Source organism: Budorcas taxicolor, chromosome 2, assembly GCF_023091745.1.
Source record: "Budorcas taxicolor isolate Tak-1 chromosome 2, Takin1.1, whole genome shotgun sequence".
Taxonomy (NCBI): domain Eukaryota; kingdom Metazoa; phylum Chordata; class Mammalia; order Artiodactyla; family Bovidae; genus Budorcas; species Budorcas taxicolor.
Window position 1 is genome coordinate 121,369,851 of NC_068911.1, and position 14,590 is coordinate 121,384,440.

Below are 14,590 nucleotides of genomic sequence, written 5' to 3' on the forward strand. Positions count from 1 at the left end.
CCTTTTCCAGTCCTGTGGCCACTGCTGAGTTTTCCAAATTTGCTGACATATTGAGTGCAGCACTTTCACAGCATTATGTTTCAGGATTTGAAACAGCTCAACTGAAATTCCATCGCTTCTACTAGCTTTGTTCATAGTGATGCTTTCTAAGGCCCACTTGACTTCACATTCCACGATGTCTGGCTCTAGGTGAGTAATCACACCATCCTGATTATCTTGGTCATGAAGATCTTTTTTGTACAGTTCTTCTGTGTATTCTTGCCACCTCTTCTTAATATCTTCTACTTCTGTTAGGACCATACCATTTATGTCCTTTTTTGAGCCCATCTTTGCATGAAATGTTCCCTTGGTATCTCTAACTTTCATGAAGAGATCTCTAGTCTTCCCCATTATGTTATTTTCCTCAATTTCTTTGCATTGATTGCTGAGGAAGGCTTTCTTATCTCTTATTGCTATTCTTTGGAACTCTGCATTTGAAAGCATACGTTTATTAAATAATGTTTCACTTCGTTTTTGGCCATTCCTAGTTCTTTAGCAAATAAAATATCTCGAAACCACAGCCCCTCCAAAGCACAGGCCTTCCTGATTCAAAATCTGGTACTGTGTGTAATCGTCTCATATTATGTCGAAAATTTGGTTAATGATAGTTTCCCCAAGAAAGTAAAAATGTCAGGTTAATCTAATCTGAACTTTCTGTGAGTGAAGTGTTTTAAAAGATCTAGAAATATCATATTTCAATAATCATTCCAACTTCCTAAATACCCATCTTATCCTTTCTAACTTAAAGATAACCAACACTGAATCACCGTTGGGCTACAAGGGATTTGTTTCTGTTTCTTTTAAAAATAATGAACTCCATTTTTCTTCATGGGATATGAAGAAAATATGGGATATGCAATAGATGATTTAGTTTCACCTCATGGAACAGGAATGTGTGATACCTCCTGATTGAAAAATGTAATTTTATTTTACATTTTAAAGGAACTAGTACATGATCAGAACTCAGACCTACTGCATGCTTCTGCTTCTTTGTAAAAGTAAAGTGCATTTTTTTATAAAAGCAAAAACCAAACTTTATATGTCTTTGGACAAACTTTATACGTCTTATCTTGACTGTGTTAACAAAGGATATTTTGTTTGGTTTACCAGAAGCCAGTGACATGACTAGCATATAAAAAGTAATAATAATAATAACATTGCTTATTTTTATTTAATAATGCTCTGCTCTGTGCTAGATCTAAACTCTTATGTCTTATTTTTTTCCTTATTTTTAATTGAAGTTTGGGCTTCCCTGATTGCTTATCAGGTAAAGAATCTGTCTGCAATGTCTGAAATGCAGGAGACCTAAGTTCAACCCCTAGGTTGGGAAGCTTCCCTGGAGAAGAGAATGTCAACCCACTCCAGTATTCTTGCCTAGATAGTCCCATAGACTATTTCATTCTTTTTTATGGCTGAGTAATATTCTATTGTAGGCTTCCCTGGTGATTCAGTGATAAGGAATCTGACTGCCAATGCAGGAGATGTGGGTTTGATTCCTGGGTCTGGAAGATCCCCTGGAAAAGGAAATGGCCACCCACTTCAGTATTCTTGCCTGGTGAATCCCATGGACAGAGGATCCTGGTGGGCTACAGTGCATGGACCCATGCAAAGGGTCAGACCTGACTTAGAGACTGCTGCTGCTACTGCTGCTAAGTCACATCAGTCGTGTCCAACTCTGTGAGACTCTATAGATGGCAGCCCACTAGGCTCCTCCGTCCCTGGGATTCTCCACTGGGAGAACACTGGAGTGGGTTGCCATTTCCTTCTACAATGCACAAAAGTGAAACGTGAAATTGAATTCACTCAGTTGTGTCCGACTCTTAGTGACCCCATGGACTATAGCCTACCAGGCTCCTCTGTTCATGGGGACTTAGAGACTAAACGACAACAGCAATAAATATTTCATTGTAAATATATGTACTGCACCTTCTTTATCCATTCATTGGACCATGGACACTTAAATTGCTAAGCTCTTATGTTAACTAATTTTTTCTCCTCCACAACCCATGAAAATAAGTACTATTATTATTCATACATTATAGATGAGGAAAATGTGTCACAGAGGTTAAGTAACTTGTCTAGTGTCACAGAAGTAGCCAGGGGTGGACTTGGCATGTAAAGTCACACATTGAGATCTGGACCCGGCACTCCCAATCAGTCCTGGCCTATTTTGGTTTTTAAGTAATAACATGAGACAGTCCAGATTAACAGAACAAAACAAAACAAAACAAAATACATTCTGTTTTCTGTTGAGGGCTCCTAAATTAAAGCCTTGTGTCCCTAGCCTTAGCCGTGATGGGCTTAAAAGTAGACTCTAGGGGCAGGCTTTAATTGTGGAGTGGGAATAGCATATTTATTATAGGTCAGGTTTTGGAATTCACCCTCGATTCCAATCAAAGTCTAATACTGACTAATTGACCTGGACAAATAACTTAATTCTCTGAGCTTTACTTTTCTCAATTGGAATGTAGGTATTTATTATAATAATGTCTGTTACTATTTGTAAGACTCAGTGGTAATGTGGCTAAAATGATGCCTGGCATAATGGAAACTCAATAAATGTTTGCAGTAACAGTAATAAGTACATAAGAAGTCATCCCATCTGACCCAAATACTTTTCTCTCAGGAATGACCTTGGAACCTAATGTCTTCCAGACCTAAAAGAGGAATTCTCAGGGAAAAAAAAGAAGATGTCTACTCACTCTTTGCATAAAAAGCTTGAATTTCTCTCTTCCTTTTTGCTTGGATGGAATGAATGAATGAATGAAAAGACATTATGTAACCTTGACTCTCTGATGCTTGGTAAATAGTAAAGGTGCACATATGGCCAATTCGTGGTTTCTAATAAAGTCATCTTAAGAGTATTAAACCAGGGAAAACATATCTGACATTATTTGAATATATATTCTCACAAGTAAAGCTGCCTCTGATGGATTGGAACCATGTGATACATGGTGCATCAAATAAGCTTCAAAGTGTGGGATGTAGTCTGATTTTGTATTCATTAAACAAATACATATTGAGTACTTTCTAAGTGCACCAAGAAAGGTACCAAGCTAGGCACTATTGATACAGAAAGTAAAGGACAGTCTGCACCCTCAAGGAACTCACAATCTAGTGAGAAAATAGACCAGTTATCAGACAAGTAAGCCCAGAGTGACCTGTGTGATAAGCTGGAGGGAGAAGGGACATTGAAACTTCCTTGGAGGAAGTGAAATCTAAGTTGAGAATGAACAGAGAAGGGACCCAGGTGAGTTGTACCTGGGTGAGCAAAGGAGAAATGAAAGTGGCATCTCTGGACACAGGAGGCTGAAAATCAGAGTGCAAGATGACAAATGATGGGGCCAAGAGAGGTGAGGAAGAACCAGAACATCGTGAGTCTCACAAGGCATACTAAGAGTCTAGGTCTTATCCTGAGAATGGTAGGGACTAACTATAGAAAGCTGTAAGTCAGGAAGTGGAGGCTAGTCTGACTTTTAAGGATGTTGCCAACCCCCTCCTCCCCTCCTCACTCTCAGCATGAGGTAATCATGGAGTTCCAAAGAGAGGACCTGAATCTTATTTATGATTTTATCCTTCTTGCTACCATATTTACAGGCACATATTAAGTGTTCACAATGGTTTTATTATTTTTTAAAAATTTTGTTGAGGTATAAATGACTTACAATATTATGTTAATTTCTGCTATAAAGAAAAGTGGTTCAGTTATGTATATATATACATCATTTTTTCATATTTTTTCCATTATGATTTGTAATAGAATATTGAATATAGGTTTTTTTGTGCTATATAGCAGCAAGGGCCATGTTTATCCATTCTCTTTATAAAAGCTTGCATCTGTTAACCCCAAACTCCCATAATGTTTCTTGAAGAAAAATAAATAAATAAATGAAGTGTAATATGTAGATGTTACAGCTGAAGGAACTGAAAGGTCATCATACTACATATTAATGGGCTCCATATTATACAGTCAGCTACAAATAGATCTTGGATGAGGATCTCTAGGTTCCTTAGACACCATGTATTTTTCTTACAATGGTACCTGGTGGTAATGTCGAAAATGTGTTTGGAATTAGACAGTTGGCAGCTCGAACTCTATACTTGTCATTTACTAGCTATATCACTGTTATGTTCACCTCTCTGAGCTCCAGTTTCCTCATCTGTAAAGCAATAGAAATATTTTTAATCAATTTGTTATAAAGATAACACATAAGGTGTGTAAAGTGTCTGACACATGGGCCACATGGTGGTATTTGAAAACAGCAACTATTTTTCTTGAGATAATATAGCCACGCTGCCTATTGATTTTCTTTGGCTGATATTCCTTTTTCTTGCCAATGGCACTGTATTGATTTGTTTATCCTTTGCCTGGGGAATCTGGACCAGTGTTAAAAATGTCAGTGTTGACAAGGTAATGAAGTGAAGAGGATCCAAGCTAAGACTAATGAACTCTGCACCAGCCTTTTAGGTCTCTATCCCCAGCTTGGCAGGAAGGGTCAGAAGCTGAAAAGGACAAGTGGAGCCAGCATAGGTTAGAATTCTGAATGTTTTCTTATGGAGAAAGAGAAGAAGTCAAAGCCGAAAGAGAGTCATTGGTTACTGGTTATTCATTTAGTCCGTGTGTGTTCTAAGCCACTTTAGTAGTGTCTGACTCTCTGCAACCCTATGAACTGTAGCCTGCCAGGCTCCTTTGTCCATGGATTCTCCAAGCATGAACACTGGAGTGGCTTGTCCTGCCTTACTCCAGGGGATCTTCCTGACCCAGGGATTGAAACTGCATCTCTTACAACTCCTGCATTACCAGGCAGGTTCTTTACCACGAGTGTCACCTGGGAAGCCCTCTTTCATTTAGTCTATTGGGATTTAAGTTTTGGAGTATTAAAACAGATTAAAATAGCATGAAGCCCCTTTACACTCAGGTGTGATTATAGGATATCCAGTTCTGGGAAAAATTTGATCTGAATCCCTGTATTTTCCATTTCATTTCCACAAGGATTTTCTCAGTGATCAGGATCAAGATATAAAACCAGTGGCTAACATACCAATGATCTCTACCATTTCCAACATAAAAAGGCACATTGATGACTTTCCTGTTGGGAGGATAAATAAGTAAATCAGCATGAACATCGAGAATATTTCTGGTTTGAGTTCATCATTTAGCAGGAGTTTCTGGTTATTCTAATCTGTCCCCAAACTTGGATATGTGCTCTACATTTCCTGTATGTTTTCTCTATGTATATCTATAGAGTATAAGCTTTGCATAAGTGAAAACTTTCTTGAAAGAAAATATCTAAATGTTTGAAATTGGTAAAATGATTTCTTAGCATTATTCCCAGATAACTCATTCAGTGCATACCATTTGAGAAACTATTTGTACAAATCAAGATGTTAAGTGAAACTCAGAACACTTTAAAGAGATATAGCCTAAGGATCATTGTTCCTGAAGTAATAAAACCCATATCTATGGAGACAAGACACATTTAATAATTACAATATGAATAATTTTGATGTGTTATGCAGATCGAGGGCAGTTAGAATTCTTATGAGGGAGATATCATTTCTAGCTTAGATGATTCAGAAGAGTTTCATAGAGGAAATAACTCCTACCCTGGTCTCAAAGCCAGATGCAGTCTTAAGAGATGGAGTGTGCTCTAGGAAAGATGGATTGTTGTTGTTCAGTTGCTAATTCATGTCCAACTCTTTGTGACCCCGTGGACTGCAGCACTCCAGGCTTCCCTGTCATTTATTATCTCCCTGAGTTTGTTCAAACTCATGTCCATTGAGTCAGTAATCCCATCCAACCATCTCATCTTCTGTTGCACCTTCTCCACCTGCCCTCAATCTTTCCAGTATCAAAGTATTTTACAAAGATTTACTTCTTCATGTCAGGTGGCCAAAGTATTGGAGCTTCAGCATCAGTACTTCCAATGAATATTCACGGTGATTTCCTTTAGGGTTGACTGGTTGGATCTCCTTGCTTTCCAAGGGACTCTCAAGAGTCTTCAGCACCACAATTTTCAAGTATCAAGTTTTCGACGCCCAGCCTTCTTTATGGTCCAACTCTCACATCCATACATGACTACTGAAAAAAACCATAGCTTAGATTATAGATGGTATGGACCAAAGAAGACAGCAGGGAGACAAAGATAGTATGCTGGGAACAGTGAAGAGGTTATCTTCAGATGGTCTTGTTTATGCTATGGAGGAGAGAGGAATGGAAAAGAGGAAAGTTCACTTGGGACCATATTCCCAAGAATCTTTGGGGCTCTCTGCAAAGGAGTCCAGAATTCATTACATAGATGGGAGAAGCCATCTAAGGGAAGTCTCATAGCCAGAGCTGCTGTTGGTTCTTTGGTTCTTTTGTGGGTAACAGGTCAAATGTGGGCAGGATGGAGAGACTGATGTGAAGGTTATGCTAAAACCCATCCTCTGGGTGGGAAAGAACAAAATAAGGGAATAGCAGTGGAATTTAAAACAAGAGTTGGAAGAACTAGGTAATTTACTGGGCGGATGGGTCGAAGTATAAGGTAGATCGGAAAGGTAAGCACAAGAGAATAGAAAAAGTGATAGCTGTGTAGTCATTGCAGAGGGAAATTAAACCATTCTGATCAAGCCTGGGCCCATGTTTACCCACGCAGGGCATGTTACAATGGATTAAAAAGCTGATACTTTATACTCCTCCTTTAAGCCAACACCCCAGGCCTGCTCAGCTGCTTTGGGATTTGTGAAATGCTTATCATCCAGTACAGGGAGAAGAGCCACAGACCAGTCCACTACTTTGTAGGATGTCTCTCCCTGCCCTGGGTTTGCTCACAATTGCCAGACTTGTATTTCTTATCTCTGTGTATAACTGTTTCCCTGGGGCTAACGGCAGTCTTTGAAGGCAGAGATGTGCTGTTATCCACATTTTTATCACTACCATTTGTAGTACAAGCCTTTGTGCTCTGTTTTCTGTGTGTATTTTACAAACACAGCTCTTTTGATTAGTGTATTACAGACAGATTGCCTGTTTTCAGAATGGTTGGCCAAAGACTTAGTCATTTCCAGGGACATGGGGTTACCAGTGCTAAACATGAAACCATCTTGGACAACACTGGGCACTCAGTCTCCCTAAACTACACTTAGTTTAGGGGTTTTGAGTGGAGTAATGAAACTGGACCCAGTGGTTGGCAAATACCAGATGAGCAACTGAAGCTCATGTTTTTCACAGTCACAACTGAGCCCAGCTACCACCATCCTAGCAAGTGTGCCATACATCAACCCAAGTGAGACTGGAGGAGGTGTGAGAATTAACCCATCAGTCTATCAGTTGACACTTGCCAAGCCTCTGCCAGGATGCATATTCCAGTAGCTAGATGTGCTGAGATGACTGGAGAAGGGCATGTGGTTGTTTCTGGCCTGAAAAAATCCAGGGGACTAGGTAGGGACATAAAGTTGCACACAAGCAGGAATAATAAAACAATGGAACTCTAACTCATGGAAATTAGATTCCAAGAATATTAAGAAGCCAGAGAGAAGAGAAATCAAATAAAAGACCATCTACATGCACCCCAATGTACACAGCAGCATTATTTACAATAGCTAAGACATGGAAGCAACCTAAATGTCCATCAATAGAGAAATGGATAGATAAGTTGTAGTACATTTAGATAGCAGAATATTATTCAACTATAAAAAAAGAATGACATAGTGCCATTTGAAGCAACATGGATGGACCTAGGGATTATCATATGAAGTGAAGTAAGTCAAAAAGGAAAGACAAATATCATATGATATGCTTATATGTGGAGTCTAAAATATGACACAGAGGAATTTATTTATGAAACAGAAACAGACTCAGGCATAGAAAACAAACTTATGGTCATCAAAGGGGGATAAGGGGAAGAAAGGTTTCCCTTGTGGCTCAGCTGGTAAAGAATCTGCCTGCAATGCGGGAGACCTGGATTCGATCCCTGGGTTGGGAAGATACTCTGGAGAAGGAGAAAAACTACCCACCCCAATATTCTGGCCTGGAGAATTCCATGGACTGTACAGTCCATGGGGTCGCAAAGAGTTGGACACAACTGAGCACCTTTCACTTTCACTTTCAATGGGAGGAAGGATAAATTAGGAGTTTGGGATTAATACATAGAAAAATAAAACCACCTTTAGCCAGAATACTGTTCCCCTACTGATCTTGAGTGTAAGATCAGGCCCTTCCTTGTTTATGAACAAATCATTTCTAGCTATGTTGAGCAAGAGTGTTTTTCCACTAGGAAGTGTCTCAAATGCACATTGCATCAGTTTCTCCAGATCTCTGAACACCAAGTCTCACTTGCATCTTCCAGTCCAGCAGAAGTTCACATTATCTCAGGTCCTGTGGTGGTTACTTTGCTGTGTTGTGGGAGGTGGGAGTCTTTGGCTACACGTGTTAGTAGGGTGATTCTTGAAAGGTATGAATAAAACTTTTATACGTGGCAACCAGCTTAGCTCTTGGATATAAACATGAGGTTTCAAGGTTGAATTATCTTTTCATACCACTTTCAGTATATTTAACAATCTGTGCATGTATATCTACCTTTCTTTTGCTTATTTCTGCATACTTGTTTTCCCTTAGTTGCTTTTTCTGTTATGTCAGTTGGTCTTTCTCACTCCTATTAGAAGATTTCATCACATTTTCGATGACCCTGAGTTATCTGCTTGTATTTAAGAATGGAGGGGTTATAATGCACTGATTAAGGGCTGCACTAAAGGCTGCACTGAGTCTTTAATAGAAAAAACTCCAACTTTCTCTTTGAGGCATTCTTCTTGGAATAAGCATATTTCCTAAGAAAGACTTTTCCAATCTCCCTCTTGGAGGGCGGGTGGTTCTGAAAGTCAGTCTGGGGAGGAAGATGGATGGGTCTAATGGTCTGCTGAGGAAATGTTCTTTCAAGTCTTTATTTATTTATTTATTTGGTTTGTTTTCCAGTGATCATCCTTGACCCCAACTGTAGGCATTTCCTTGTCTATCTGTCATAATCCCACCCCATCATAACACTTTTTATTTCTCCAGTGCCTACAGGTGACTGAAGTTCTAGAGCACATTGATTGGAAATATTTCCTCTTTCTCTAGGATTTCTATCTTTATGAGGGAATTGTTGCAAAACTGGTTAAGAGAAAGCAAAGGCCTTTGAATGACAAATCTTCAAATTTAGAATCTGCTTGTATCAGTTGGGATTCCACCTGTGAAGCCTACTGTGAGAGATAATATATTGAGACTCATTGCAAATAATTGGTTCAGATGATTACGGAGGTCTGACACAAGGTGGGCCATCAGAAAGTGCGGCTGGAACTGTCAGACATGGGCTAACCACAAGAGGAATGTTTTTCTAATTAATATTTATTGGAGTATAGTTGATTTTCAATGCTGTGTTAGTTTCTGCTGTACAGCAAAGTGAATTAGTTATTCATATACATACATTCACTCTTTTTTTAGGTTCAATTCCCATATAGATCATTGTAGATTATTGAATAGGGTTCCCTGTGCTATAGAGTAGGTCCTTTTTGTTATCTGTTTTATATATAGAAGTGTATAATGTCAATCCCAGTATCCCAGTTTATCCCTCCCCACCTTTCTCCCTTGGTAATCATAAGTTTGTTTTCTACATCTGTGACCCTATTTTGTAATAAGTTCACTTATATACTATTTTTTAAGATTCCACATATAAGCAACATCATATTTGTTTTTCCCTGTCTCACTTAGGAATCCTTTATTTTCTTTTTTCCTCTCATGTTTTAAAAATGAAGTCCAAATACAGTGTGTTAGTTTCAAGTGTACAGAAAAGTGTTTATATATATGTGTATATATGGGGGCCTTCCCTGGTGGCTCAGATGGTAAAGAATCTGCTTGCAATGTGGGAGATCCAGGGTCGATCCTTGGGTCAGGAAGATCCCCTGGAGAAGTAAATGTATGTGTGTGTGTGTGTGTGTGTGTGTGTGTGTGTGTGTGTGTGTGTAATTTTCAAGTTCTTTTCCATTATAGGTTATTATATGATAGTGTGTATAGTTCCCTGTGGGGGTGGGGTGGGGAGAGTAAATTAGGAGTTTGGGATTAACATATACACACTGGGTGAGTGAAAGTTGCTCAGTTGTGTCTAACTCTTTGCAACCCTCTTGAGGTGAGAATACTGGACTGTGTAGCGTTTCCCTTCTCCAGGGGATCTTCCCAGCCCAGGGATCGAACCCACGTCTTCTGCATTGCAGGTGAATTCTTTACCAGCTGAGTCACAAGAGAAGCCCACATACACACTACTACATATAAAATAGACAAAAAACAAGGAATACTTCAGAGAGCTTGAAGAGCCCCTCTATCCATAAAGCCTTGTACCTGATTGCATCAGACCAATCCAGATTATCTAGGACAATCAGTCAACTGATTGTGGATTTTATTCACATCGACAACATACTTTCACATCAACACCTGAATTAGTGTTTTATTGAACAACACTAGTATTGTGGTCTAGCCAAGTTGAATCATCAATAGACCATCTTCTCACCTTTTCTCTATATTTTTTATTGAAGTAAAATTCACATAACATAAATTTAATTATTTTAAAGTCTACAGAGGTATTTAATATATTTGCAATATTGCACAACTATTACCTCTGGCTAGTTTGAAAACATTACCCAGAAAATTGACCCTGAACTGACAATCAATTACTTCCTATACCCCCTTCCTCCCTACCCTTTGCAATTAACCATCTGCTTTCCATCTATATTGACTCACTTATTCAGGATATTTCCAATAAATGGCATCACATCATTTTGTGACCTTTTATGTCTGACTTTTTCCACTTAGCCTAGTTTTTGAGGCTCAGAAACATTGTAGCATGTGTTAATACCTCACTCCTTTTTATGATTGAATAATATTCCATTGTATGGTCTTACCACTTTGTGTTTATCCATTGATCTACTGAGTTATTTCCATCTTTTGGCTGTTGTAAATAGTGCTTCTATGAACATGTATGTACATGCATCTATTTGAATAGCTGGTTTAGATTTTCTTAGGTACATGTCTAGAAGGGAAACTGCTGCCTTTGAAAAGCAGGAACAACCCAGGAAAGCTTGCTATGTGAGCTGTGTTCCTTGCACTCTCACCACACTCCTTATTAACACAAAGACATTTTTAAAGAGGACTCCTAGTTGTATTTATTCTTTTGAAGACCATACCTCTGTGTATCTCTGAGCATGAAAACATGCTGCTGCACTTTACCTTGCTAAGCCTCAAATATAGATTATTTAAAATTAAAAAAAAAAACAATCACTGATGAGATTCCAAAGTTTTTTTTTGTAATATGTACTATGCAGAGATTATATTAGCAACCAGAGTAGGAACAGGGAGTAGACTTGGAGGCAGAGGAGTGTCTGAAATCACAAGAGTTGAGTTATTCAGCAGCTGCTTAAAATCTCTTGGCTGCAAATTCATCCTCTTTGAAATGTCAGGGTCTACCAGATGCTCTCTGAAGTTTATTCTAATGTTGAACATTATAGGATTTTGTGATATATGGAAATTTTATAAACTTTGTCTTTCAAAAATCCTAATGTCAAAATCATTTTTCACACTATTAAAACTAAACAAACAAAATCAAACAAAGGCAACTGAAAGTCAATTTTTCTGACCTAAATTGACGAGCTCCTAGGCTGTTAGTAAAAATGCTTTTCAATATCTGAAGAAAGGAAAAAGGACACTGAGCTTTATGCAATTCTGAGTTAAAATACTGGCATGAATTCAATCATTATATTAAAGCAGAAGTTTGTATATTTATATGTTATTTAACATTTTTAATGTTAAGCTTTCCCTCTCTACCTCAATAGGTGGCACAGTTCCTTTGTACTTTGCACCCATTTGTGGATGCCTACATCCTTGGTTTCCTATAACTGTGTTCTGTTCACTGACTCTTCCCACTGCAGACAAGTGCTCAGCCACTGGACTGTCTGAGAATTATCATTTTGTTTTGAAATATATTATTACTTCTGCATATGGGCATCCTGGCTACTCTTCAGCTTTTCTTTTTCTTAATCTGTGTGATTTGGAGTCACATGGCACACACTTTGGGCTTCCCAGGTGGCTCAGTGGTAAAGAATCCTGCCAATGCAGGAGCCCCTGGAGACATGGGTTCAATCTCTGAATCGGGAAGATCCTTTGCAGGAGGAAATGGCAGCCCAGTCCAGTGTTCTTGCCTGGGAAATCCCATGGGCAGAGGAGCATGGCAGACTACAGTCCATAGGATCTCAAAGACTGGGGCAAATCTGAAAGGACTCAGCACACACACATGCATGTCACCCACTTTCACTACGATCTGGATTCTGCAGTATGATTGCTTTGAGAATCCTTAGACCTCTTGGATCACAAATTCCTAACCCCTAGAAATTTTGTGACAAGCCACCTAAAGCTCTTAGTTTTACTTTAGGGATGGCAGATTGAAGACATGTGGAACTCATGCTGTTGGGCATGCCCATGGATTTAAAAGTGGGGATGAACAAGGCTCTGCAAAGACTTGAGGTCACCAATAAGACTGAAGACTTCAAGCTTTCTCAGTCCCCTGTTCTCTGTCTGTCCCTGTCATAAATTCTGTGTCTTAAGATTGCTCAGGACTTCATTACAATCGACTTTATCAGAGGATCATGGTGTTATCTATTCTATGGCTGAAAACTTCTGTGTGTACCGTTTATATATGTCTCACATCTTTGTAATTGACTTATTGTGAAATTTTAATACTTGATAAGAGTTCTTCCTTTGTGGGAGGTTGGGAAGGAAATTTCAGCTATGGGAGGCTAGAGGATGTGTTGTTCTCTTTAGAAATTGGAGATGATGGTTATTTTTGTGTCTGCTTGGCTGATCCATGGACCCAGACAGTGGGTCAGACATGATACTGGTGTGTTTGAGAGGTGTTTCTGGAGTAGATGGGCATTTGAACCAGTAGACTAAGTAAAGCAGATTGCCTCATCCAATCAGTAGAATCAAATAAAAAGGCAGAGCTGGTTCTAGATCCTTTGTGGTTTTCAAATTTGGCTTTTCTTTGGTCTCTTTCTTTTCTGAAGCCTCCTGGCTTTGGACTGGAACCACACCGTTGACTTTCCTGTTCCTCTTGTTTGCTGGTTGCAGATTTTGGGATTTTTCAGCTTCCATCATCACAAGAGGCCTTTCTTCATCATATATATATATATATATATATATATATATATATATATATATATGTTTTCTGGAGAACTGTGACTAATACAGTGAGGGATTGAGTTCTGGAACTGCCCGAAGCCATTTAGGCTGCCCCTAGGAAGTCAATCAGAAAAATCTTCTTCCTCATATAAATGTGGTATGAAACTTTTGATATTTCCTTGGACTTTGCTCCTGGAAGCTCTAAAATTCTATGAGTAACATCTATATTATTAGCAATTGCAATTTGCATTTCAGCATGTCAGTGACACTGAAAAGCACCAAATTCAAATTTTCCACTGCAGTCCTTTGGTTCATGGATAACTATCTTCAGGGATCAAAAGCAATGTAAGAATGCCATCTAGAGTTTCCTCAAACAATGAAAGGTGAGTTTAACTTACTTTTATATCTTAGTTAGTGGTCCCACCTCCTTAAATGTCTATAGTCTATATCTGTCATTTGGGAGAGAGCTACTTATTTATTAAGCATCAGTTAGAGACTCATCTGAATAATTGAATGCAGTTTAACTTGCATAGATTATAAGAACAGGAGAATGCAATGGCCCTGGGGAGAAGATTGAGTCTGAAGCTTGGCTCGACAATGGTCAGTTAATATCTTAATAACTTCCTCATTTTATCTAGGCCTCACTTTGTTTTTTTTTTTTTTTTTAAATGTAAAACAGAAATTGGTATTGTTGTTCAGTTGCTAAGTTGTGTCTGATTCTTTGTGACCCCCTAAACTGCAGCACGTCAGGCTTCCCTGTCATTCACTATCTCCCTGAATTTGCTCAAACTCATGTCTATTAAATCAGTGATGCCATCCAACCATATCATTTTCTGTCACTGCCTTCTCCTCCTGCCTTCTATCTTTCCCAGCATCAGAGTCTTTTCCAATGAGTCGGTTTAAAACATCAGTTCTTGGGTGCTCATCCTTCTGTATGGTCCAATTCTCACATCTATACATGACTACTGGAAATATCATAGATTTGACTATACAGACCTTTGTCAGCAAAGTGATATCTCTGCTTTTTAATACTCTATTTAAGTTTGTCATAGCTTTTCTTCCAAGGAGCAAGCATCTTTTAATTTCACAGCAGCAGTCACCATCCACATTGATTTTGGATTCCAAGAAAATGAAATCTGACTCTGTTTCCACATTTGTTGCATCTATTTGCCATGAAGTAATAGGACCTGATTCCATGATTTAGTTTTCTGAATGTTGAGTTGTAAGCCAGATTTTTCACTCTCTTCTTTCACCTTCATCCAGAGACTATTTACTTCCTCTTCACGTTCTGCCATTAGAGTGGTATCATATGCATATCTGAGTTTATTCATATTTCTGCCAGCAGTCTTAATTCCAGCTTGTGCTTCATCCAGC

General features: G+C 38.7%; 1 protein-coding gene across 1 annotated transcript in view; it reads left to right on the plus strand.

Moving 5' to 3' along the window:
• The window catches only part of CNTNAP5 (contactin associated protein family member 5), a 1,081,620-nt gene that overhangs the window by 1,030,398 nt on the left and 36,632 nt on the right, over positions 1-14,590 (plus strand). The window lies entirely within an intron of this gene.